General features: G+C 46.0%; 1 pseudogene; it reads left to right on the plus strand.

Moving 5' to 3' along the window:
* LOC147725087 (zinc finger BED domain-containing protein 5-like) overlaps positions 1 to 27,477 on the plus strand; it is a 99,949-nt pseudogene that overhangs the window by 12,490 nt on the left and 59,982 nt on the right.

Consider the following 27,477-nt stretch of genomic DNA (forward strand, 5'->3'; position numbering starts at 1 on the left):
ACGGCTCATGCATCGTGTTGTCCCCAGCGGTTACCAATCCTGATGACGGCATTAATTGAGACTTCACCACTACGATTAGTTGGGAGTGAAGTACGAGATGAGAGCAACATCACCCAGGTACGACCTTCTGTGATCATTGCTGATCCAAACATCGATGATAGCAATCATGCAGAAAATTGCACTGTTTCAGCATTTTCAAACTTAGTCGAACTTTCACCTGAAACTGTCAACTGCTTTTTTGCACATCTGTCTGAAATGATGTTCTCTCCTGAACAGAGAGAATAATTTTTAAAACGACGAGCACACAGCGTTCCTCTGAACTCTGAATTTGGCCTTCGATTTTGATAACAAAAGCTACTGAACACGTTTGGAACTTTTTTTTTCTTTTCCCCTGAAAACGTTCAAAACTTCCAAAATATTTACCTTTTTCCTGGCACATATTATCTGCTTAAAGTAGAACTATTCTTAAAGAACAGAGCTTCTATTTTTGGTGAACTCTAGAGACAATAAATTACCTCAGCCTCTAGCATATTTACAGCAACTGTATTTATATGTGATGGAATGGTCTCGTCCTTTTTTTTCTGTATTGAAGAGCCATTTCATGTGTAATTTTTGCAGATCGTTCAGCAGATATTTATGCAAAAATTTTATTTACTGAATGATTACCCTGCTTAATAAGCGTACAGTACCTATAATCTTTTCCATGTATTTCGCATACACTGTTTCAAATGCAAAAAAAAAATGTATTTTGGGGCGGGTTGGAATACACATGCACCTTTAATATGTTTACTATTGCTTAGTTTTAGTAATGATGGACATTAGATCGTGGAGTGTTTTTATCTAGGAACCTATATCGATATTCCTATTTTATGCCTTTACACGGTTATAATCCATAATATCCCTATAATGGCATAAGAATGATATCCATATCTAGCAGTAGCCCGTGCTGTCATATTAAGCGAGGCTACTTCCCCGGACTCCTAGAAAGCACAACAAGTTCTCTAAACGCATCAAACCTCCAGCAACCTGGGAAATCCCCGTTTGCCTTTGTTTTGATTTGTAATAGAAATCCTCCGAGCACTGTAAGAACGGCCAGTTCTTGGTGACATCTTTATTGACGTCTTATGTCCACCCTTACGTCAAACCCGGCACCTTTCAGGTATAAATATACCAATGTTGCCTTAAGCAAACACGCGGTGGTGGTTTTGGAGCAGAACAGTATCAACTTGCCCGAGAGCCCAGCTGATGTGAGAGCCCACGGACGATGCCCCTCCTCTTTGACGCGCTGAGAAAGACGCTGTCTTTTTCTCCAGCTGAGAAAATCCAGCTCTGGCGTTCCCAGCCTACCCTCGCGGGTTGCTGGGATATCGATTCCTGACAAAGAGATACCAGACCTCCTCCTTTCTAATACCAAGGTACGGAGCTGACTAAACCCTTAAAGAGAATTCTTGATTCAGATCCTTGGCAAAACAAACTTAACTAAAACTGCTACTTCCTTACTCCTTCCCCCGTTTTAGGCTTAGGTCAGGTACACCGGGGTAGGCTTAGTTAGAAGCACCAGTTGAGTACGTTAGCCAATGTAAATATGTATGTATAAGATTTTATCCATTTTAAGTATCTTATGGCTAAGAAACCATATCAATGCTTTTACAGTATTATTTTATAATACTCCTTTTACTGTACGCACCTTACTTTACATTAAGTATTGCAATTGTGGCAATTCATTTCTCTTGCATGAGAAGGAAGACTGCTCAATAAATTATACCTTATATTGAAAATGCCGGTCTCTCTCTTCTCTGCACTCTGGTGAAACTAAGTACGCACAATTGACTGAGTGAAATAATTGTCTATTGTTTTCACACGACTCTAGAGATACACTCTCATTCTGGGAGAGCAAAGTTGTCATGTTATATGGTTGTCAGAAGCTAATCTAATATAGTCAGTAGAGACCTAGTCGACCTCAGTCCTACGTCTACACTGCTGAGTATATTATTCCAATGCACAGAGCCTATTGGGAATACAGGAACTACACTACAATGCCGCCGCTCCATGCCAAAATGGATACCGCTGCTTGCACTGTGGTTTGAGGGCACCGCTCGTAATTTACACGACGGATCGCCCTCATCCCGCAACGCAGCCTTGGCTTACTGATGACTGTGCCATTGATTCCTGTTCATCGGCCGACGACAGTGCTTCAGCAATGACGACACCGCTGCTTGCACCTTGACCTGCTAGCACCATCGCGAGCACCGCCTTCATCTCGCATTGCGACCCTGGTCTCACTGACGACGCTGTCTGACGCTGTCACCGAGCCGCTGCTCGCACCGCAACCTGTGGGCACCGCGTGCCACACCGCTGCTCTTTGCACAGCATCACCCGATGCCTGCAAGCACCAGCACTCCTGATTCCATCAGAGAAGAGCTCAACCTGCAACCCGAGTGACTTTAAGGGTCTCAATGTCCTGCATTTCTCACAGGTACTGTTTGCGGGTCTTACTGACACCGTAGTTGGTCCGTGACCAGCCAGAACTGTTGAATTTGTTGTTCACAATGCCGTGATAGCCTCGGATGGAGCTATCGACATCAAGGAACTATTTTTAAAGCATATTTTGATAAGTGAATATTTTGAAGTATAGTATTGTGGATTTTTATCGTATTTGGTCTCATCTTAAGTATATTAAAATTGGAAATTTTTCTAAACTGGTGTGGTGTCCTTTTGTAGTACGTGCACTATTTTACTGTTGGTAATGTGCAAATACCTTACACACTGTCTCTAGGATAAACCTAGCTGCTCGTGCCAAGCTACCAAAGGAGTGAGCAGGGGTTATTTTAGGAGTGTAACTCCCTTATCCAGACTAGAGTGGTGGTTTCTGCCCAGCTTTGGTGCAAGTCTCAACTAGCCAAAAAACCCATTTCTAACAACAAACCTGTCTTGTTCCTCTCTCAATTCACACAGGGGTAGACAGGCAATCATTAACTGCAATATTAGCCTTTGGAGCTCTGTAGATTTTAAAAAAGAGTATCTATCAGATTTTTACTGAGACCAAAATATTCTAATGTGATCTTTAAATACTTCCAATTAACGCAATCACATGCTTTTGCAGCATCTAGTGTGACAATTGCAAGAGGAGCCTAACACTATAGCTAAATCTATAGAGCCAATCAGGGAGTGATTAAGCTCATACATGTATCTCCCAGGAAGGAAACCTTTTTGACCTTTGTGAACCAGCAGCCCATTACCTTATTCAAATGTGCGACCAAAGCCTCCAAAAATATCTTGTAATCATTATTGAGTAAAGATATTGGGCAAAATGATTGGCCATGTGTCGGGTTCTTGCCTTGCTCCCAGATTAAGGAGATAGCTGCTTCATTCCATGTCATCGAGATGGGGCCCCCATCTATCAGGAGAGAATTAATTAATATGACCAACACCGGGATAATCTCTTCCCGTAGTATAGAATACATTTTGATAGGGATCCCCTCTGGGCCTGCAGCTTTCCTCTATTTTTGCTTTTACAGAATGTCGAGAATTTCGCTGCTATCTATTTCTTGACCTATATAGAGGGCTTGTGCTTCTGTAAGTTTAGGAAATTACTTACTTAGGAGCCATCCTTGTATTTCTTGCTCGGTTACCTCTAGATCTTCTGTATACAGCTCCTGTGAAAAAGTTAGTAAATGCGGCTCTAATTTTTTTGCTTTCCTCAACTATAAGTGCTGTATCTTCTTCTAGGACTTTCCCTAGTTTCCCTAGTTTTCCCTAGTTTTGGTTTCTATCCAGCCTTGATTTCCAGGCCAGGAGCTTTCCACAGTATTTCCCTTGCATAATATCCCTGGATCTGCTCACCTCCCACTGTTGAGCTACTTTCTCATCCAATGTGGTTCTGAACTTCAGCTGTAGCTCTTCAAGCTGATCTACCCATTCCTTTATTTTTCTTTCCACGCCTTTATTATCTTTTAATAGATTTTCCATTTTACCTATCTGCTCCTTTATTTTATTAAGGTGTTTTTTCTCTTACCTAACCCAAGATACAGTTAGGTTTTTAACTAACCCGCTCAACCATGCCTTGTAAGTATCCCATACCGTATGCACGGGGCTGACCCCAAATTCCATGAGAAAAAATCCTCAGTGTTGCAACACACCTTCTCAATTATCTCAGGTTGTAGCAGAAGCCTTCAGTTCATCGTCCATCTACTAATTGTTTGGGTCTCTTTACTCTCAATGTTTAATAACAATGCTGCATGATCCGAAAGATGTATAGGCAGATGGTCTATCCCAACTACCAACTCCACTTCTTACTTATCCATACACAAGTAATCTATTCTAGAGAAATGCCTATTATTTTACTATAGAAGGAATAGACTCTGGTTTTATCATTGACTCTACAAAAGAAATCACACAAATTAAAATTCTCCATCATATCTAATAGGCATGCCCTCATCTTGGGTGAAGTAATTTGAGTCCTAACTGATGACTGTCAAGATCATTATTCAATCAAGCATTAAAATGCCCACCAAGAATGATAGGAGATTGAAAGTCAACCAGATTAGAGAAACGCTTAGTCAAAGGAGTTATGTCATCTGTATTTGGGCCATAATAGCTCGCTAGTGTATATGTAAAGCAAGACTGTTCAGGTACTATTTATTTGAAGGACTTAACACAAGACCACAAACGTCAAAAATCCACAATACTGTGCTTAAGAGTGACTTAAAAGATGGTAAAAGTTGCTTAGTTTAAGCTGGTGATAAATGTGACACAGTTCTCAACAAAGTACCTGGATGTGTAACGCAAAATAAACAAAAGGCTCGCAGAGGGAGATGCGTTGCTTCTGTGCTCCGGGGGAGTTGTTGCCTTGTGCCTCAATGCTTGTGCAGAGTAGGGAATGCATTGTGATCCTTACTGATGCAGGAGTGATGCGTAGGTTCTTGGCCTGCAGCCCGGTTGTGAGAAGATGATTTACAAAAAGGGGGTGGTGATGAACAGAGTGTCTGAGTTAAACAGACAGCTCTTACCCAGTTCAAAGATCAGGGCTTGATCCATCACCGTTATTTATCTCACTGCCCCATCCCAGCTCAGAACCTGGCTATATGCAAATCAGTCTGTCCCTGGCCCAGTGCATCATGGGAACAGGGCAGACTAAACTACCAAGCCAATTCTTCACCAGAAAGGAGACAAGCTACCGGGGACCGGTTTCTGGCATTTCAGCCTTCTTCGGCCCGGCTTGCTTGAATCCTGATGGAGCAGTGAGAAAGGGACTCATGTCTGAGTATACCCTGCCACACCTATAGTGGCCAAAAACGATTTACAAAAAGGGGGTGGTGATGAACAGAGTGTCTGAGTTAAACAGACCACTCTTACCCAGTCCAAAGATCAGGGCTTGATCCATCACCGTTATTTATCTCACTGCCCCATCCCAGCTCAGAACCTGGCTATATGCAAATCAGTCTGTCCCTGGCCCAGTGCATCATGGGAACAGGGCAGACTAAACTACCAAGCCAATTCTTCACCAGAAAGGAGACAAGCTACCGGGGACCGGTTTCTGGCATTTCAGCCTTCTTCGGCCCGGCTTGCTTGAATTCTGATGGAGCAGTGAGAAAGGGACTCATGTCTGAGTATACCCTGCCACACCTATAGTGGCCAAAAACGATTTACAAAAAGGGGGTGGTGATGAACAGAGTGTCTGAGTTAAACAGACCACTCTTACCCAGTCCAAAGATCAGGGCTTGATCCATCACCGTTATTTATCTCACTGCCCCATCCCAGCTCAGAACCTGGCTATATGCAAATCAGTCTGTCCCTGGCCCAGTGCATCATGGGAACAGGGCAGACTAAACTACCAAGCCAATTCTTCACCAGAAAGGAGACAAGCTACCGGGGACCGGTTTCTGGCATTTCAGCCTTCTTCGGCCCGGCTTGCTTGAATCCTGATGGAGCAGTGAGAAAGGGACTCATGTCTGAGTATACCCTGCCACACCTATAGTGGCCAAAAACGATTTACAAAAAGGGGGTGGTGATGAACAGAGTGTCTGAGTTAAACAGACCACTCTTACCCAGTCCAAAGATCAGGGCTTGATCCATCACCGTTATTTATCTCACTGCCCCATCCCAGCTCAGAACCTGGCTATATGCAAATCAGTCTGTCCCTGGCCCAGTGCATCATGGGAACAGGGCAGACTAAACTACCAAGCCAATTCTTCACCAGAAAGGAGACAAGCTACCGGGGACCGGTTTCTGGCATTTCAGCCTTCTTCGGCCCGGCTTGCTTGAATCCTGATGGAGCAGTGAGAAAGGGACTCATGTCTGAGTATACCCTGCCACACCTATAGTGGCCAAAAACGATTTACAAAAAGGGGGTGGTGATGAACAGAGTGTCTGAGTTAAACAGACCACTCTTACCCAGTCCAAAGATCAGGGCTTGATCCATCACCGTTATTTATCTCACTGCCCCATCCCAGCTCAGAACCTGGCTATATGCAAATCAGTCTGTCCCTGGCCCAGTGCATCATGGGAACAGGGCAGACTAAACTACCAAGCCAATTCTTCACCAGAAAGGAGACAAGCTACCGGGGACCGGTTTCTGGCATTTCAGCCTTCTTCGGCCCGACTTGCTTGAATCCTGATGGAGCAGTGAGAGAGGGACTCATGTCTGAGTATACCCTGCCACACCTATAGTGGCCAAAAACGATTTACAAAAAGGGGGTGGTGATGAACAGAGTGTCTGAGTTAAACAGACCACTCTTACCCAGTCCAAAGATCAGGGCTTGATCCATCACCGTTATTTATCTCACTGCCCCATCCCAGCTCAGAACCTGGCTATATGCAAATCAGTCTGTCCCTGGCCCAGTGCATCATGGGAACAGGGCAGACTAAACTACCAAGCCAATTCTTCACCAGAAAGGAGACAAGCTACCGGGGACTGGTTTCTGGCATTTCAGCCTTCTTCGGCCCGGCTTGCTTGAATCCTGATGGAGCAGTGAGAAAGGGACTCATGTCTGAGTATACCCTGCCACACCTATAGTGGCCAAAAACGATTTACAAAAAGGGGGTGGTGATGAACAGAGTGTCTGAGTTAAACAGACCACTCTTACCCAGTCCAAAGATCAGGGCTTGATCCATCACCGTTATTTATCTCACTGCCCCATCCCAGCTCAGAACCTGGCTATATGCAAATCAGTCTGTCCCTGGCCCAGTGCATCATGGGAACAGGGCAGACTAAACTACCAAGCCAATTCTTCACCAGAAAGGAGACAAGCTACCGGGGACCGGTTTCTGGCATTTCAGCCTTCTTCGGCCCGGCTTGCTTGAATCCTGATGGAGCAGTGAGAAAGGGACTCATGTCTGAGTATACCCTGCCACACCTATAGTGGCCAAAAACGATTTACAAAAAGGGGGTGGTGATGAACAGAGTGTCTGAGTTAAACAGACCACTCTTACCCAGTCCAAAGATCAGGGCTTGATCCATCACCGTTATTTATCTCACTGCCCCATCCCAGCTCAGAACCTGGCTATATGCAAATCAGGCTGTCCCTGGCCCAGTGCATCATGGGAACAGGGCAGACTAAACTACCAAGCCAATTCTTCACCAGAAAGGAGACAAGCTACCGGGGACCGGTTTCTGGCATTTCAGCCTTCTTCGGCCCGGCTTGCTTGAATCCTGATGGAGCAGTGAGAAAGGGACTCATGTCTGAGTATACCCTGCCACACCTATAGTGGCCAAAAACGATTTACAAAAAGGGGGTGGTGATGAACAGAGTGTCTGAGTTAAACAGACCACTCTTACCCAGTCCAAAGATCAGGGCTTGATCCATCACCGTTATTTATCTCACTGCCCCATCCCAGCTCAGAACCTGGCTATATGCAAATCAGTCTGTCCCTGGCCCAGTGCATCATGGGAACAGGGCAGACTAAACTACCAAGCCAATTCTTCACCAGAAAGGAGACAAGCTACCGGGGACCGGTTTCTGGCATTTCAGCCTTCTTCGGCCCGGCTTGCTTGAATCCTGATGGAGCAGTGAGAAAGGGACTCATGTCTGAGTATACCCTGCCACACCTATAGTGGCCAAAAACGATTTACAAAAAGGGGGTGGTGATGAACAGAGTGTCTGAGTTAAACAGACCACTCTTACCCAGTCCAAAGATCAGGGCTTGATCCATCACCGTTATTTATCTCACTGCCCCATCCCAGCTCAGAACCTGGCTATATGCAAATCAGTCTGTCCCTGGCCCAGTGCATCATGGGAACAGGGCAGACTAAACTACCAAGCCAATTCTTCACCAGAAAGGAGACAAGCTACCGGGGACCGGTTTCTGGCATTTCAGCCTTCTTCGGCCCGGCTTGCTTGAATCCTGATGGAGCAGTGAGAAAGGGACTCATGTCTGAGTATACCCTGCCACACCTATAGTGGCCAAAAACGATTTACAAAAAGGGGGTGGTGATGAACAGAGTGTCTGAGTTAAACAGACCACTCTTACCCAGTCCAAAGATCAGGGCTTGATCCATCACCGTTATTTATCTCACTGCCCCATCCCAGCTCAGAACCTGGCTATATGCAAATCAGTCTGTCCCTGGCCCAGTGCATCATGGGAACAGGGCAGACTAAACTACCAAGCCAATTCTTCACCAGAAAGGAGACAAGCTACCGGGGACCGGTTTCTGGCATTTCAGCCTTCTTCGGCCCGGCTTGCTTGAATCCTGATGGAGCAGTGAGAAAGGGACTCATGTCTGAGTATACCCTGCCACACCTATAGTGGCCAAAAACGATTTACAAAAAGGGGGTGGTGATGAACAGAGTGTCTGAGTTAAACAGACCACTCTTACCCAGTCCAAAGATCAGGGCTTGATCCATCACCGTTATTTATCTCACTGCCCCATCCCAGCTCAGAACCTGGCTATATGCAAATCAGTCTGTCCCTGGCCCAGTGCATCATGGGAACAGGGCAGACTAAACTACCAAGCCAATTCTTCACCAGAAAGGAGACAAGCTACCGGGGACCGGTTTCTGGCATTTCAGCCTTCTTCGGCCCGACTTGCTTGAATCCTGATGGAGCAGTGAGAGAGGGACTCATGTCTGAGTATACCCTGCCACACCTATAGTGGCCAAAAACGATTTACAAAAAGGGGGTGGTGATGAACAGAGTGTCTGAGTTAAACAGACCACTCTTACCCAGTCCAAAGATCAGGGCTTGATCCATCACCGTTATTTATCTCACTGCCCCATCCCAGCTCAGAACCTGGCTATATGCAAATCAGTCTGTCCCTGGCCCAGTGCATCATGGGAACAGGGCAGACTAAACTACCAAGCCAATTCTTCACCAGAAAGGAGACAAGCTACCGGGGACTGGTTTCTGGCATTTCAGCCTTCTTCGGCCCGGCTTGCTTGAATCCTGATGGAGCAGTGAGAAAGGGACTCATGTCTGAGTATACCCTGCCACACCTATAGTGGCCAAAAACGATTTACAAAAAGGGGGTGGTGATGAACAGAGTGTCTGAGTTAAACAGACCACTCTTACCCAGTCCAAAGATCAGGGCTTGATCCATCACCGTTATTTATCTCACTGCCCCATCCCAGCTCAGAACCTGGCTATATGCAAATCAGTCTGTCCCTGGCCCAGTGCATCATGGGAACAGGGCAGACTAAACTACCAAGCCAATTCTTCACCAGAAAGGAGACAAGCTACCGGGGACCGGTTTCTGGCATTTCAGCCTTCTTCGGCCCGGCTTGCTTGAATCCTGATGGAGCAGTGAGAAAGGGACTCATGTCTGAGTATACCCTGCCACACCTATAGTGGCCAAAAACGATTTACAAAAAGGGGGTGGTGATGAACAGAGTGTCTGAGTTAAACAGACCACTCTTACCCAGTCCAAAGATCAGGGCTTGATCCATCACCGTTATTTATCTCACTGCCCCATCCCAGCTCAGAACCTGGCTATATGCAAATCAGGCTGTCCCTGGCCCAGTGCATCATGGGAACAGGGCAGACTAAACTACCAAGCCAATTCTTCACCAGAAAGGAGACAAGCTACCGGGGACCGGTTTCTGGCATTTCAGCCTTCTTCGGCCCGGCTTGCTTGAATCCTGATGGAGCAGTGAGAAAGGGACTCATGTCTGAGTATACCCTGCCACACCTATAGTGGCCAAAAACGATTTACAAAAAGGGGGTGGTGATGAACAGAGTGTCTGAGTTAAACAGACCACTCTTACCCAGTCCAAAGATCAGGGCTTGATCCATCACCGTTATTTATCTCACTGCCCCATCCCAGCTCAGAACCTGGCTATATGCAAATCAGTCTGTCCCTGGCCCAGTGCATCATGGGAACAGGGCAGACTAAACTACCAAGCCAATTCTTCACCAGAAAGGAGACAAGCTACCGGGGACCGGTTTCTGGCATTTCAGCCTTCTTCGGCCCGGCTTGCTTGAATCCTGATGGAGCAGTGAGAAAGGGACTCATGTCTGAGTATACCCTGCCACACCTATAGTGGCCAAAAACGATTTACAAAAACGGGGTGGTGATGAACAGAGTGTCTGAGTTAAACAGACCACTCTTACCCAGTCCAAAGATCAGGGCTTGATCCATCACCGTTATTTATCTCACTGCCCCATCCCAGCTCAGAACCTGGCTATATGCAAATCAGTCTGTCCCTGGCCCAGTGCATCATGGGAACAGGGCAGACTAAACTACCAAGCCAATTCTTCACCAGAAAGGAGACAAGCTACCGGGGACCGGTTTCTGGCATTTCAGCCTTCTTCGGCCCGGCTTGCTTGAATCCTGATGGAGCAGTGAGAAAGGGACTCATGTCTGAGTATACCCTGCCACACCTATAGTGGCCAAAAACGATTTACAAAAAGGGGGTGGTGATGAACAGAGTGTCTGAGTTAAACAGACCACTCTTACCCAGTCCAAAGATCAGGGCTTGATCCATCACCGTTATTTATCTCACTGCCCCATCCCAGCTCAGAACCTGGCTATATGCAAATCAGTCTGTCCCTGGCCCAGTGCATCATGGGAACAGGGCAGACTAAACTACCAAGCCAATTCTTCACCAGAAAGGAGACAAGCTACCGGGGACCGGTTTCTGGCATTTCAGCCTTCTTCGGCCCGGCTTGCTTGAATCCTGATGGAGCAGTGAGAAAGGGACTCATGTCTGAGTATACCCTGCCACACCTATAGTGGCCAAAAACGATTTACAAAAAGGGGGTGGTGATGAACAGAGTGTCTGAGTTAAACAGACCACTCTTACCCAGTCCAAAGATCAGGGCTTGATCCCTCACCGTTATTTATCTCACTGCCCCATCCCGGCTCAGAACCTGGCTATATGCAAATCAGTCTGTCCCTGGCCCAGTGCATCATGGGAACAGGGCAGACTAAACTACCAAGCCAATTCTTCACCAGAAAGGAGACAAGCTACCGGGGACCGGTTTCTGGCATTTCAGCCTTCTTCGGCCCGGCTTGCTTGAATCCTGATGGAGCAGTGAGAAAGGGACTCATGTCTGAGTATACCCTGCCACACCTATAGTGGCCAAAAACGATTTACAAAAACGGGGTGGTGATGAACAGAGTGTCTGAGTTAAACAGACCACTCTTACCCAGTCCAAAGATCAGGGCTTGATCCATCACCGTTATTTATCTCACTGCCCCATCCCAGCTCAGAACCTGGCTATATGCAAATCAGTCTCATTGCACCATCAGGATTCAAGCATACCGGGCCGAAGACGGCTGCAATGCCAGAAACCGGTCCCCAGGAGCTTGTTTCCTTCCCAGTGTAAGAATTGGCTTTTGTAGTTTGGTTTGCCCTGTTCCCATCATGCACTGGGACAGGAACAGACTAATTTGCATACAGCCAGGTTCTGAAACTGGGATGGTGCAGTGAGCTAAAAAACGGTGTTGGATCTAGCCCTGATCTCTTGACTGGGTGAGAGCTTTCTGCTTAATTCAGAGACTCTGTCCCTCACCACCCCTTGTTGTAAATATTTTTGTCCACCCTAAGCGTGGAAGGGTATTCTCAGATGTGAGACCCTTGCTCATTGCACCATCAGGATTCAAGCATACCGGGCCGAAGACGGCTGCAATGCCAGAAACCGGTCCCCGGGAGCTTGTTTCCGTCCCAGTGTAAGAATTGGCTTTTGTAGTTTGGTTTGCCCTGTTCCCATCATGCACTGGGACAGGAACAGACTAATTTGCATACAGCCAGGTTCTGAAACTGGGATGGTGCAGTGAGCTAAAAAACGGTGTTGGATCTAGCCCTGATCTCTTGACTGGGTGAGAGCTTTCTGCTTAATTCAGAGACTCTGTCCCTCACCACCCCTTGTTGTAAATATTTTTGTCCACCCTAAGCGTGGAAGGGTATTCTCAGATGTGAGACCCTTGCTCATTGCACCATCAGGATTCAAGCATACCGGGCCGAAGACGGCTGCAATGCCAGAAACCGGTCCCCGGGAGCTTGTTTCCTTCCCAGTGTAAGAATTGGCTTTTGTAGTTTGGTTTGCCCTGTTCCCATCATGCACTGGGACAGGAACAGACTAATTTGCATACAGCCAGGTTCTGAAACTGGGATGGTGCAGTGAGCTAAAAACTGGTGTTGGATCTAGCCCTGATCTCTTGACTGGGTGAGAGCTTTCTGCTTAATTCAGAGACTCTGTCCCTCACCACCCCTTGTTGTAAATATTTTTGTCCACCCTAAGCGTGGAAGGGTATTCTCAGATGTGAGACCCTTGCTCATTGCACCATCAGGATTCAAGCATACCGGGCCGAAGACGACTGCAATGCCAGAAACCGGTCCCCGGGAGCTTGTTTCCTTCCCAGTGTAAGAATTGGCTTTTGTAGTTTGGTTTGCCCTGTTCCCATCATGCACTGGGACAGGAACAGACTAATTTGCATACAGCCAGGTTCTGAAACTGGGATGGTGCAGTGAGCTAAAAAAACGGTGTTGGATCTAGCCCTGATCTCTTGACTGGGTGAGAGCTTTCTGCTTAATTCAGAGACTCTGTCCCTCACCACCCCTTGTTGTAAATATTTTTGTCCACCCTAAGCGTGGAAGGGTATTCTCAGATGTGAGACCCTTGCTCATTGCACCATCAGGATTCAAGCATACCGGGCCGAAGACTGCTGCAATGCCAGAAACCGGTCCCCGGGAGCTTGTTTCCTTCCCAGTGTAAGAATTGGCTTTTGTAGTTTGGTTTGCCCTGTTCCCATCATGCACTGGGACAGGAACAGACTAATTTGCATACAGCCAGGTTCTGAAACTGGGATGGTGCAGTGAGCTAAAAAACGGTGTTGGATCTAGCCCTGATCTCTTGACTGGGTGAGAGCTTTCTGCTTAATTCAGAGACTCTGTCCCTCACCACCCCTTGTTGTAAATATTTTTGTCCACCCTAAGCGTGGAAGGGTATTCTCAGATGTGAGACCCTTGCTCATTGCACCATCAGGATTCAAGCATACCGGGCCGAAGACGGCTGCAATGCCAGAAACCGGTCCCCGGGAGCTTGTTTCCTTCCCAGTGTAAGAATTGGCTTTTGTAGTTTAGTTTGCCCTGTTCCCATCATGCACTGGGACAGGAACAGACTAATTTGCATACAGCCAGGTTCTGAAACTGGGATGGTGCAGTGAGCTAAAAAACGGTGTTGGATCTAGCCCTGATCTCTTGACTGGGTGAGAGCTTTCTGCTTAATTCAGAGACTCTGTCCCTCACCACCCCTTGTTGTAAATATTTTTGTCCACCCTAAGCGTGGAAGGGTATTCTCAGATGTGAGACCCTTGCTCATTGCACCATCAGGATTCAAGCATACCGGGCCGAAGACGGCTGCAATGCCAGAAACCGGTCCCCGGGAGCTTGTTTCCTTCCCAGTGTAAGAATTGGCTTTTGTAGTTTGGTTTGCCCTGTTCCCATCATGCACTGGGACAGGAACAGACTAATTTGCATACAGCCAGGTTCTGAAACTGGGATGGTGCAGTGAGCTAAAAAACGGTGTTGGATCTAGCCCTGATCTCTTGACTGGGTGAGAGCTTTCTGCTTAATTCAGAGACTCTGTCCCTCACCACCCCTTGTTGTAAATATTTTTGTCCACCCTAAGCGTGGAAGGGTATTCTCAGATGTGAGACCCTTGCTCATTGCACCATCAGGATTCAAGCATACCGGGCCGAAGACGGCTGCAATGCCAGAAACCGGTCCCCGGGAGCTTGTTTCCTTCCCAGTGTAAGAATTGGCTTTTGTAGTTTGGTTTGCCCTGTTCCCATCATGCACTGGGACAGGAACAGACTAATTTGCATACAGCCAGGTTCTGAAACTGGGATGGTGCAGTGAGCTAAAAAACGGTGTTGGATCTAGCCCTGATCTCTTGACTGGGTGAGAGCTTTCTGCTTAATTCAGAGACTCTGTCCCTCACCACCCCTTGTTGTAAATATTTTTGTCCACCCTAAGCGTGGAAGGGTATTCTCAGATGTGAGACCCTTGCTCATTGCACCATCAGGATTCAAGCATACCGGGCCGAAGACGGCTGCAATGCCAGAAACCGGTCCCCGGGAGCTTGTTTCCTTCCCAGTGTAAGAATTGGCTTTTGTAGTTTGGTTTGCCCTGCTCCCATCATGCACTGGGACAGGAACAGACTAATTTGCATACAGCCAGGTTCTGAAACTGGGATGGTGCAGTGAGCTAAAAAACGGTGTTGGATCTAGCCCTGATCTCTTGACTGGGTGAGAGCTTTCTGCTTAATTCAGAGACTCTGTCCCTCACCACCCCTTGTTGTAAATATTTTTGTCCACCCTAAGCGTGGAAGGGTATTCTCAGATGTGAGACCCTTGCTCATTGCACCATCAGGATTCAAGCATACCGGGCCGAAGACGGCTGCAATGCCAGAAACCGGTCCCCGGGAGCTTGTTTCCTTCCCAGTGTAAGAATTGGCTTTTGTAGTTTGGTTTGCCCTGTTCCCATCATGCACTGGGACAGGAACAGACTAATTTGCATACAGCCAGGTTCTGAAACTGGGATGGTGCAGTGAGCTAAAAAACGGTGTTGGATCTAGCCCTGATCTCTTGACTGGGTGAGAGCTTTCTGCTTAATTCAGAGACTCTGTCCCTCACCACCCCTTGTTGTAAATATGGTTGTGAGAAGATGGCGCCTTGATGCGACAATGTGATGACGATGCATAGACGCCCTTGCAGCCTTGCGACGACTCTGTACTTTGGGACCACGACAGGCCCTGCAAAACACTTCTCCCGTGATGCGATGGCGACTCTCTCAATGGCTTCACGCTTCTCTGATGATGCGACAGCAGACAGCTTTGATGAAGACATGCTTCCTGGGAGATGCGGTGGCGGCACACTTCTCTAGCGATGTGATGTTTACAGCTGCGGCGGTGAAATGCTTCTTATTGTTGCATCACGCTTCCAGCTCCCAGGGGCACGCCGACTTCTGCATTTAGAATTCTCAGCAAGGAAATTCAGTGGGGAGCTGGAGATGACGTCTTTTGTCCTGAGACTTCAGAGGGCGCCAAGCACAAGTTCAAACCCTTGGAGTAATATTCTGCAGGATGATGAAAGTTTTTTAAAAGTTCCTTCTCCTTTCCTTGGCAATGAAGAAACCACTGCAGGCCAACCCAGCAAACAACACACTGGTAGAGGGGTCCAAACTCCTGCAGCATCCTTGGTTTTCTTGGTTTTTCTCCTTGGCAAAAGGTTTGTCTTGTTCCCAGAAGTGATTTAAAGTCCTTGTGTCTGGGTCCCAATATTTATACTACTTTTTTCTTTGTTCTCGGAAGGCAGAGAAGCCTCTGCCTAGACCAAACCAGTTCTTGAGCACTTTGTTTACAGGACTCCTTCTCTCCTTTCACAGTGTAGGGCAGAAACATCAGACGCCCCACAGGAGGTGGAGCCAGCATTGTGGAGGGACAGCACAGCCCTGGAGCACTTTGATGACATGATTCCTTCTCTTTTTTCACAGTGCATCAGCTGTACCCAAGGGGGTGGAGCCAGCATTGTAGAGGGAAGGCCCAGCCCTATTCAGGTCCCATGTGCAACTCCTTCCTCCCATCTAGATGCAGATCTCCCTATTCACCATTGGGCTGACTCATTCTGTCTCTTGGAATCCCCCAGACCTGTCACTCAAACTCCAGACAAGGAATACACAACCTAGCGGAGGCAGGCTTTGGATATTTAGACAAGAAAATACCTACTTTCTAAAAGTGGTATTTTCAAACGCAGAATGGTAAAATCAACTTTACTAAAATATGTATTTTATCATTCTGAGTTCAGGCATACTAAATTCGAAATTCTACCATCTTCCCTGAGTCAGTTAGGATTATTAAGATTAGGACTAGGATATTAGGATTATAAGATTATAAAATGTAATAATCTAACTGCCCATTCTGGTCTATGGAGAACAGGTAGCCTTGCAATAGTGAAAAACGAATGGCCGTAATTCGCCATTAGGATGCTACACACTCCAGGGCATGTCCTACCTTATACTTACAATGCACCCTGCCCTTAGACCTAACATAGGGGTGTGAGATATGAAGAAAAGGGAAGGTTTAGGGACCGGCACATGGGTGCACTGGCCAAGTTGACATGGCAGTACTAGAATGCACAAAGTCTCTGCAATGGCAGGCCTGAGACATACTTTACAAGCTGCTCATTTGGCTGGCACAACCAGTGCTGCAAGCCCACCAGTAGTATTTGATTTACAAGCCCTGGGCACACATGGTGCACTGTACTAGGGTCTGACAAGTAAATCAAATTTGTAAGACAGAATAAGAAATAGAATGTGTACAGCATTAGCAGTATTATAAAATAATATTGTAATAGCATGGTTTGCGGCTATTACCTATTCATAAAAATACATACATAAATAACACAAGCTAACATACTCAACTGGTACTTCTAAAATATGCCTACCCTAGTGTACCTAACCCAGGTCTGGAACGAGAGAAGAAGAAGGTGTTGGTTTTAGTTTTGCCAAGAATTGCCAAAAGTTTCTCTAGGTTCTAATCAGCTCCATACCTTAGAATGAGAGAAGTTGGTATCTCTTTCCTGGGACTCGATCCCAACACCCCGCAAGGGGAGTCAGAAATACTGGAGCTGGATTCCCAGCAGGAGGATGGCAGCTTCTGTTCAGTGTGTCAGCTGGGAAGTTGGCTTCCTTCAGCACTAGCTGTGGCGAGCTGTGTCATGCAAGTAGGTAGTCGAACTGCACCGAACCACACTGTGCTTTGCCATAGCAAGTGAAGGTATATTTATACTTTGAAGGTGGTTTGGATACCTGCTTTGACCTAAAATTCAGGCATATGAACGTCATGAATGAACCCCTAAAGAATAGATGTTCATGTATAATAGCCGAGTTCTTGGAGAAATCAATATTCAAGCAGAAGGCTTAAGAGACTGTTTTTTCAATAAATCTTTCTGACGTGGATGAACGGATGTAAGTAGCCATGCCTGTATTTGGGTAGCATGGACTATGCCTAAATAAGGACTGAATTGCTATGCCTATATAAGGGCAACGTGAATTATAGCTATATAAAACCATGAATCGGGAAATGCATACGGAATCTAAATAGAAACACAACACCCACTCCACTTTCTTATGTATGACGTTACTACATTCTAAACCTGTGTAACATAACTAAAACATATCTAATTCATAAAAATGCATAGGTGATGTACTCATTAAATCAATGATCATTGTAAGCATATTTTCACGTTGAAATGCTAAATGAATGAATTATGAAGATATACAATTATGAAATGGCTCGTAAATTCAGAAGAAAAAAGGGCCAAACCATTTCATTTCAGATTACATGAAAAACTGTTTGTATGTGGACAAGGTAATATGTTGTGCCTGGAAAGAATTCTTGTTTTTCAAGAATAGTTCTACTTTAAGCAGATTACTTGTGCCAGGAAATGACAAATAAAAATATGGAAAAAAAATTAAGCATAGGAAAAGTTCCAAAGTTAGTATCTTGTTTTGAAAAAATGATGGTCAAATTCAAAGTCTCTCAGAACACTGTGTGCCAAAGTCAAAAGTCAGTGTTAGGGCTTGGAGAAAACATGAAATCTTCCATGTTTGTAGACAAAAAGTCATCTACCATAGTAGGTGAAAGTTGGAGTACCTCATTTAGAAGATGAACCGCACATAGATGAGAAGCATCGCCTTCAGCATTGGTTGCATCAGCAATGTTCGAATTGGTTGTTACCTGCTCACCTGTCAGAGAGTCTTACTTGCAGTATCCAGGAAACTCCTCAGTAACTTAATGACAAACTTTCTCCAATGCCCCTCCCCGAGTCTACCCCCACGCACCCAATATAAACCTAGCTGCATGAAAGAATTCCTGCGGGGGAAAGAGGATGGGACAGAGAAGAGACTGCTGGTCTTCTAGTGGATGTCTTCACAGCTACTCTCTAAAATGTTCTTGAGCGCTATTCTCACTGAAAATACATGAGCAGAATTAACTACACTACTCTAAGACTCTACTCTAAAGGCTACTCTCTCTTTACTTTCCCAAATGAACATTAACTACTAAATGCTAGACCAGTTTTTGCCTTTCTTCTTTTTGGATATAGTGGTTTGATGTTACATTTTTTCTTTTTTCATTTTTTCTAATGATACATTAGGTATTTTCTATATCCTGTAATTAAAATACAATTTAATTAGGGTTTAACCCTGTCTCTAATCTCTTTACTGTCTATTAATTAATGCAGGGAAATAATGTTATTGATTAACCTTGGTTTTTTCTTCCAGTTTTCTTGCTACTGAAAACAAACTTGGACAGACTCACGCTAGTGATAAGTATAATTCTTAACCAATGCAGACCTCACAAAGAAGAACCTTCCCAAAGTCAATAGTTTTACCAATGACCTTTTCTTTTGTTTTTACAGTGTGAACAGATGCTATTTTAAACAGGAATGCTGCAAGGTAAATATTTAGCACTCTTTGACCTTTTAAATGACTGAAGATTAAACACAGTTCTTTTAAACTAACGTCTTCTAAATAAATTCTTTCTTTCCACAGGATACTTGCATGACCAGAATATATTCAGGAAAGGTGCGAGGTTGCAGAGGTCAAGGTCGCCTGGAAAAATCTTCTGCCAAAAGCTGATCTCGAACACCGATGCATAGAAGAAGAAACTTACTACCGACGGTATGAATTTCCTCAAATTTATCGCCTTACTACACTATACTACACGAACGCAGGTTGAGGCCATCCGACCTCCGTAACAGTCTTGGTGAAGTGCGCGGGACCCAGAGCCTGCGCGAGCCTCAGCTGGGCTCTTGGGTCACGCCCCAATCACAAGGAATACTGCAACGCTGACTTAGAGCTGCGCCGCCTTGGAAAGGTATTTTCTGACCAAGGCGCGCCAGCTCTCATGCCCAGAGGACGGGGAGAAAAAGGTAGCCCCAACGCAAGGGCTTTGGCAAGGATTGAGTTTCCTGACATCACCTGTTCTTTCCTCTCGTACCTCAGCACAGCATTTTGCATCTGTGAGATCTCAATGAATGCCGTCATCAGAATTGGTAGCCGCTGGGGACAACACAGATGATGGGCTGTTACCGGTTCAAGCAAAGTATCAACATCCGTTGGCATGACTTATGGGAGTGTTAGACTAGCATGCATTCTTCTCCACATAGCTGGCAGCGTACTACAGGTAAGGTGCAATCTTGACAGATTAGTCTGAAAGACAGAAACCATGTGGCATTTAATTCTCGTAGACGAGGTAACCCCAAAATTTGGACGATGCGCTTAAAACACTTCATCTCAAATAGAGCTTTCTCTATGGTGCTTGGAGTGGTGCTGGTGATTTGGCTTCCCATATCGCAGCAGTAGGAGCAAAAAAAGTATCCCTGCAACAAGTCCCAAAAGGAGGGGCAGTCCGCCAAACACAGAGTGGACAAAATTTGGAATTATTTCGAGGACTGCTTGAAAAGGTGCTAACAGTCCGGAAGATACGTTCTTAAACCGATGTGCAATACCGTTCGTATCAGACATGTTTAGGATACGACTTAACATTTATGAGAAATGTATAGGGCAATTTGTATTCAAAAGGGCATGTATCTCTGCAGAAGTCCTTGTGACTTGTAGATCATAGGTCTCTTCGGCCGAGGTCAGTGGCACAGTTTTTTGCAAAAGAATGGCTTTCATTCTTCTTAGAGTATCAATTTGAATAGAAGAGATGTTCAGTGAAGACCATGAAGGTGACTCCCTGGCTCTCTTGGTTTTTGGAAAAAATACTTGCATACAGCAAGTGACCCTGGCTGACACAGTTACTAGATATGGTGTACCTGGCAAAATGCCACAGCAGCTGTGATCATTCAACATAATGTAACTTCCATTTGAAAGTTGTCCAAAATTTGGATCAATCAAAGCAGCCTGTGAACCTTGCAGGTGACAGGATAAGTTGTTAGAGGAACCATTGCAGTCCCCGTGTAAATTAATACCCTGACAAAGGAGAGAACCACTTAGTGCATTTTCACAGTTTGTACCGCTAAGAAACACTTCACGTCCCCCACTCCAACATTTATGTGTGTATGGTTAATTCCAGGAGTTATTGATGTATTCTTTACCAAAGCTGTCATGTGTTCCTGCTGGTATGTGTTTTAGGCAATACTGAAAATGAAAAATTGTAACAGGCAGAGTGATTGTACCATGTATTATCCGTTCAGTAGCTGTTTTTTCTGCTAACGTAAATGGCAATCTTTCCAGTTTTTAAATGCTCAGCACTGTTTAGTCTACTCCCCTTTGTGCCAGTTTGATCTGTTTATCAGTGAGGTTGAATTCTGAAAACTGTAACGTAGTATGGATTAAACGCCAATGAACATAGCCTAAATGCAGGTTTTGGAGCGTCCAACCTAATGGCATGATAGAACTTAGTTGTGACTGACCATGTTGCAGCATGACCAAGTCCTGTTTCATGATGTCTATGGCAGAAGATACTATGCTGACCAATGTACATATCCTGGACGACAGAGTTGTTAACCCATTGTCAACTACAGAGAGAGTTTTCTCTAAATGAATACAATCAATTTCTCGTATTTCTGCAGTCTTTGCTTGCATAATCTTCCATACTTCGTGATATGCAGCATATATACCGGCATATATGAAACGTTTTTGACACAGTTTTCTTGGTCCTAGCAAGAATTCCCTAAGATCAGCGCCATCTTTAAATAAAGATAAGTGTTGCTTTACATCCTTAAGTGTAGATCGTTGTAGCCAATTAGGGCAGAGCATCCCTACACTGTATGTTTTACTATTCCAGGATGCTGTCTTTGAACATTTCTTAAGTCTGTCCTATTGAATTTGAACCCTTGTATTGTATTCAGGAGTCTGTCTCAAAAGTTGTTTATTTCTGTGAGCCAGATTAACAATTTTTCCAATCTGGATCTGTTCTGTTGTGATGCAAAATAGTATGTACGTTGACCTTCCCCTCTGAAGCATTATTACTATCAGGTGTAGGTGTATGTATGGACGGATTGTTCATGTCCTTGATCTTGGCTAACCCAAGGCAAGACGTCTGTTGGACAGTGTCATTTAAAAACATAATTTGATCAGGGATGATGCAGGCTCTATTTAAAGCTTCTACCCCCTGCATTTGCCAAACTTTTGAACCCCAGACAGTTTTCGTCTCAATGTTGTCTTTCCAAAAGTCAAAACCTTGTCTAGACAGTTGGGAAAAAAAGGCTGCAGAATAAATCTATTTAGTATTTGTTAACATACTTTTCATTCCTGTTCTGTTTACATTTTTAAAGTAAAATGTTTCTGCATTTGATACATTGAACCCTAAAAAGAATGGAAACGTATTCGCAAAAGTTTTTGAGCTACCCTTTGGTGGTGTAGGACAATGTTCCCATTGGATATATATATATACACATTTCTAGGCATTGTTGATCTGTGCAAGAAATGCAATGATGACCATAATGGTTATAACAATACATTTGTTCATAGTCTGAAGAACCCACTAAATATTCATGATTTTTTGAATACTGCAGACATTTCTAAATATGAAATCATATTAATAACAGTCTCAAAGTCCCAATCATCAGAAAAGGTACTAGATGAAACAAAGTCACTCAAAGAAATATTGAATAAATGTGGAATTTTCAACAGCTCCGACGGCCAAAAATGACATATTCTGCTTTGTCCCAAGTTATAACATCAGGTATAGGAACAGCTGTGATGTTCACTGTTGACAAGTCTCTTTATTCACAATGGGATGATTTGTGTGGCTTGAGGAGTAAGTTGATGTTCTTACTTGCTGTGTCCATTTTTACATATCTTCCATTTATCAGCATACCCAGAGTTATTAGCAGAGTTAACCAAAGTGGAAGAAAAAATATTCCCAACATTATCAATAGTTCAATCCATGGTGAAACCAGATACGTTTTTTCCAGGTGATGAAAAAAGACTTGTGCTTGTTCTGTGAAAGTTCTTTTTACTGGCGTTGTTTCTGGTTCTCTGGGGTCCTCAGAAAACGTATCAAATTTAGTGAAATAGCCAGAGGCAGTTCTGTCAGTGGTTGGAATTGCTTCCAGATTTGTTGATATCGCTGGAACCACTTGATCACTTGTTACTTCATTGTGCATCAGGACAAACTGTTATTTGGGTTTCAAGAAGAACGAGTTCTATAGCTTTGTTGCTTAGTCCTTCTTTTCTCACTGCAGATTCTTCAATGGTGATGAGTCTCTCAGTTTGAACCTCTTGGCTAGTAGCCAGTTTTGCAAGAATCTTTAAGCATTATTTTGGGCTACTTTTGGTTGGCTTTGGCTCTAGCCCAAAGCCAACCAAAAGTAGCCCAAAATTGCTACTTCAAGGAAGAAGGGGCAGGGACAGCTTCAAGCAGGCTATGAATGCTTTGGAATTGATGTTGCAGCAGGCTGCCAAGTAAATGTTTGTCTAGTAAAGCCCTTTAATATAATACTTTGCTGGAGCGCTGTATATATATTTATAATCTGGCAACTAGCACAAACCGAAATGTTACTGCACAACCAGAAAAATATAGCCCAATTGTGTGTGATCTAGCCCAATCCAGCAACACTGATGCCAAAGACCCTCCCTCATGGCTGGTATACACACCCATACAGCACAGGCGTCACAGAACACGTGAACCTGCTAATATAAAAGACCAGGCGCACATGCTTTACGGCATTTTAGAATTGCTCGCAATGCATGCACTGTGGCTGGCACACTTACACCGCCACAGTGATGGCCTGTCCCGGTGGTCCGGACACCTGATGTTTTTATGTCCTCTGAAACCGCAGTGTAGGTCTGAGTCCAACAGCGAGGGCCTACGGCCACGTATGTGGCCTCACTTCTTATGAGTTAATAGCGCCGCAAGCACTGAGCAGGTGTACAACCTGCGATGATGATAGGTGCACTAATAAGTCCTCTGCCATGGCGATATCAAGACTCGGTGCCAAATGTGAGACCTGTTAGCTTGCCCTGAGGGTGCCCTGACTGTGAAAAGGCGCAGGATGGCCTTGGTGCGCAGTGTCCGGCAGAAAGACTGCAGAGCGATTTAGGCGTACGGACTCGTAAATACTCTGTCACAGCTTCGGATTGGTAACACGGGCACTGGTGCAATGCCCGAGAGGCAGGTGCTGAATTACAACTGTGGACTGCTTTTTGGAGCAGGCTGGCGGGCAGATTTTGGCGGTGTCACTGTTGTTTGGATATAGCCAGTGGCCCAGTGGGTGTCCAAATGGCCTTTGTGGAGGCAGAAGGGCGTCATTACCTCACTTGATTTTAAGTCACCAGTGTAAACAAATTAGTGCATTTTTTTGTATCTCCCCCACCCCCCTTTTTCAAATAAAAGTGTTTTGAAGAAAGGCAATATACAAATGTGGGCCACTTTTTTTTAGCGTGCCTGGGCCAATTTTGAATCCTAATCCAACGCTGTGCTACCATTACTAATTCTCTACTATCTTTCAGATGAGGGAGCTTGAGAGTTCCACTAAGTCCCGGCACATGGTTGGAGACAGAGCGGTGGCATCAAGGTAAGCTGTGACAGTTTTGTACACAGTGTCGGCACTCAGTGTCCCTCCTCATCTCTTTCTCTCCCTCACACTCTTTCTATCTCCCTGAACCTCTCACACTGTTTGTCTCTTTCTCTTCCTCTCTCTCTTTTTCTCTCTCTCTCACTCTTCCTCTGTTTCTCTGTTCCTCTTTCTCACACTCTTTCCCTGTTTCTCTCTCTCTCACTGTTTCTCTCTCCCTCTTTGTCTTTCTCTATGTCTTCCTCTCACTTTCTTTCTCTCTCTCTCTCTTCCTCTCACTATTTCTCTCTGTCTTCTGCTCACTCTTTCTTTCTTTCTCTCTCTTCCTCACTCCTTTTAAAGATGCATGACGCACAATCTTATCTTGCTTTTTATCTAACAGGCTGTGGATCACAAATCGACATTCACCCTCCCAACACCACCAGAGCTGAACGCGCGAAAAATCTGTGATGATTCATTGCCATCCTCAACGCATGAAAAAGTTTGGCACGTGGTGTACCCTCTTACATACACACCGGTGGCGGAAGGTGAGCAGAGAAACTTCTTTCCTCAGCAGCATGCAGTCACCTCTGGGCAGTGGGAGTAGATATTGTGCAGCAGTCTGGGTGCACACGAGCGCACAGACACCTCGGAGCAGTGGGAGTGGATGAGGTGCACCAGCCTCATTGTGCATTCCTAAAACAGACAATTACGCATGTGCAGTGTATGTACTCTGAAATTACTAATTCTATACTATCTTTCAGATCACTAAAATCAAGGGCTGCACAATCTCCTGGCACATATTTGGAGACACATCTGAGGCACAAAGAAGAACTGCAAAGATTTTATCCAGTGTCAACACTGCCTCTCCATCTCTTCCATTCTCTCTCTCACACTTTCTCCCTTTCTCTATCTCTTAGCCTCTCAATCAATCAATCAGAAAAATGTGTAAAGCGCGCTACTCACCCGCTAGGGTCTCAAGGTGCTAGGAGGAGGGGGAGACACTACTGCTCAAACAGCCAGGTCTTGAGTTGCTTCCTGAGGAGAAATGGTCCTGGGTCAGCCAAAGGTGGGTGGGGAGGGAGTTCCATGTCTTGGCCGCCAGGTAGGAGAAGGATCTTCCTCCGGCGGTGGTTCTGCGGATTCGGTGGATAGAGGCGAGGGCGAGGCTGGCGGATCGAAGCTGGCTCGTGGGTGTGTAGAATGTGAGGCGGCTGTTGAGGTATTTGGGGCCCATGTCATGGAGAGCCTTGTGTGCGTGGGTGAGGAGCCTGAACGTGATCCTCTTGCTGACGGGGAGTCAGTGCAGGTTTCTCAGATTGGCCGAGATGTGGTTGTGGCGGGGGATGTCCAGGATAAGTCATGCAGAAGCGTTCTGTATGCGCGGGAGTCTTTTCTGGAGTTTGGCTGTGGTTCCCGCGTGGAGGGTGTTCCCGTAGTCCAGTCGGCTGGTGACGAGGGCCTGGGTGACCGTCTTCCTGGTTTCGGTGGGGATCCACCGGAAGATCTTACGGAGCATGTGCAGGGTGTTGAAACAGGATGACGAGATGGCGTTGACTTGTTTGGTCATTGTGAGCAAGGAGTCCAGAATGAAGCCCAGGTTGCGTGCATGGTCCGTTGGCTTGGGGACTCCACCAGGAGTCGTCCCAGGCAGAGGGGGAAGGTCCCAGGATGAGGACTTCCTTCTTGTCTGAGTTCAGTTTCAGACAACTGAGCTTCATCCATTCTGCGACGTCTTTCATTCCTTCCTGGAGGCTGGTTCTGGCGGTGGTGGGGTCGTTGGTGAGGATGAGTATCAGCTGGGTGTCGTCAGCGTAGGAGATGATGTTGAGATGTGTTGGCGTGCGATGGCCGCAAGGGGGCTCATGTAGACATTGAAGAGGGTGGGGCTGAGCGATGATCCATGCGGAACGCCGCAGATGACTTCGGTGGCCACGGAGCGGAACGGGGGGAGGTGGACTCTCTGGGTTCTTCTGGCGAGGAATGAGATGATCCACTCCAAGGCCGTTCCTTGGATTCCGGTGTTGCTGAGGCGCTGTACTAGGGTGTGGTGGCATACGGTGTCGAAGGCTGCAGAGAGGTCTAGGAGGATGATGGGGGCTGTTTCGTCGGTAGCTGCGATGAGGGCGGTCTCGATGCTGTTGTTTGCTCGGAAGCCGAACTGCGAGGGGTCGGGGGATCCATATGTCTTGAGGAAGGCGGAGAGTTGTTTGTTGACGGTCTTCTCTTTGACTTTGGCAGGAAAAGGCAGGAGCGAGATGGGGCGGAATTTCTTGAGGTCCGTGGGGTCCGTGGTGGGTTTCTTCAGGAGGGTGCTGAGCTCGGCATATTTCCAGCTCTCCGGGAAGGTGGCGGATGAGAAGGAGCAGTTAATGATGTCCCGGAGATGGTGTGCAATGATGGTGTCTGCTTTGTTGAAGATGTGGTGTGAACAGGGGTCGGTTGGGGAGCCGGAGTGGGTGGTGTTCATCATGCGGGTGGTGTCTTCGGTGCTGACCGGGGTCCAAGTGCAGATGGTGGTGGTGGGGGGTGCTGGTTCGGTGGTTGGGTGCATGGACTGTGCGCCAAAGTTGTTGTGTATGTCGGTGATCTTGCGGTGAAAGAACGAGGCGAGTGAGTTGCAGAGGTCTTGCGAGGGTGTGATGTCGTTGTTTCCGGCGCTGGGGTTGGAGAGCTCTTTAACGATGCTGAAGAGTTCCTTGCTGTTGTGGGTGCTGTTATCCAATCGTTCTTTGAATGTTGTCCTCTTGGTGGTACAGATCAGCATGTGGTGTTTGCGGGTGGCGTCCTTGAGGGCTGACATGTTTTCTGGTGTCTGGTTGTGGCGCCATGCTTTCTCGAGGGTGCGGCAGGTTTTCTTGGAGTTTATGCAGTCGTTGGTTTACCATGAGGCCCTCTTGCTGCTGGCTCTGCTGGGAGGGTTCTTCAGCGGTGCGTGGTCATCGGCGCAGTTGGTGAGCCACTGAGTTAGGTTGCGGGCTGCTTCATTGGGTGGGAGGGTTCTGGCTGAGGGAGTTGGTGAGCTGGTCAGTGGTGATCTTGCTCCAGCTTCTGCAGGGAACCTGTTGCGGGTGGTGGTGGGTCGTGGTTCTCTCGAAGTTGAAGTGGACGCAGCTGTGGTCTGTCCAGTGTAGTCCGCTGGCGTGGCTGAAGGAGATGTGCTTGCTGGAGGAGAAGATGGGGTCTAGCGTGTAGCCGGCGTACGTGCCTCTTTCTAATTCTTTCTTTCTCTCTTCCTCTCTCTCACTGTTTCTCTCTCTCCCTCTCTCTCACTCTCTCTTTCTTCCTCTCTTTCACACTGTTCTCTCTTTCTATCTTCCTTGTATCTTATCTTTCTATCTTTTTCTCTCACTCTCTCTCTCCCTCTCTCTCACTCTCTCTTTCTTCCTCTCTTTCACACTGTTCTCTCTTTCTATCTTCCTTGTATCTTATCTTTCTATCTTTTTCTCTCACTCTTTCTCTCTTCCTCTCTCAATCTTTCTCTCTCTCTTCCTCACTCTCACTCTTTCTCTCACACTGTTTCTCTCTTT

This window comes from Lissotriton vulgaris, chromosome 4_1, assembly GCF_964263255.1.
Source record: "Lissotriton vulgaris chromosome 4_1, aLisVul1.2, whole genome shotgun sequence".
Classification (NCBI taxonomy): domain Eukaryota; kingdom Metazoa; phylum Chordata; class Amphibia; order Caudata; family Salamandridae; genus Lissotriton; species Lissotriton vulgaris.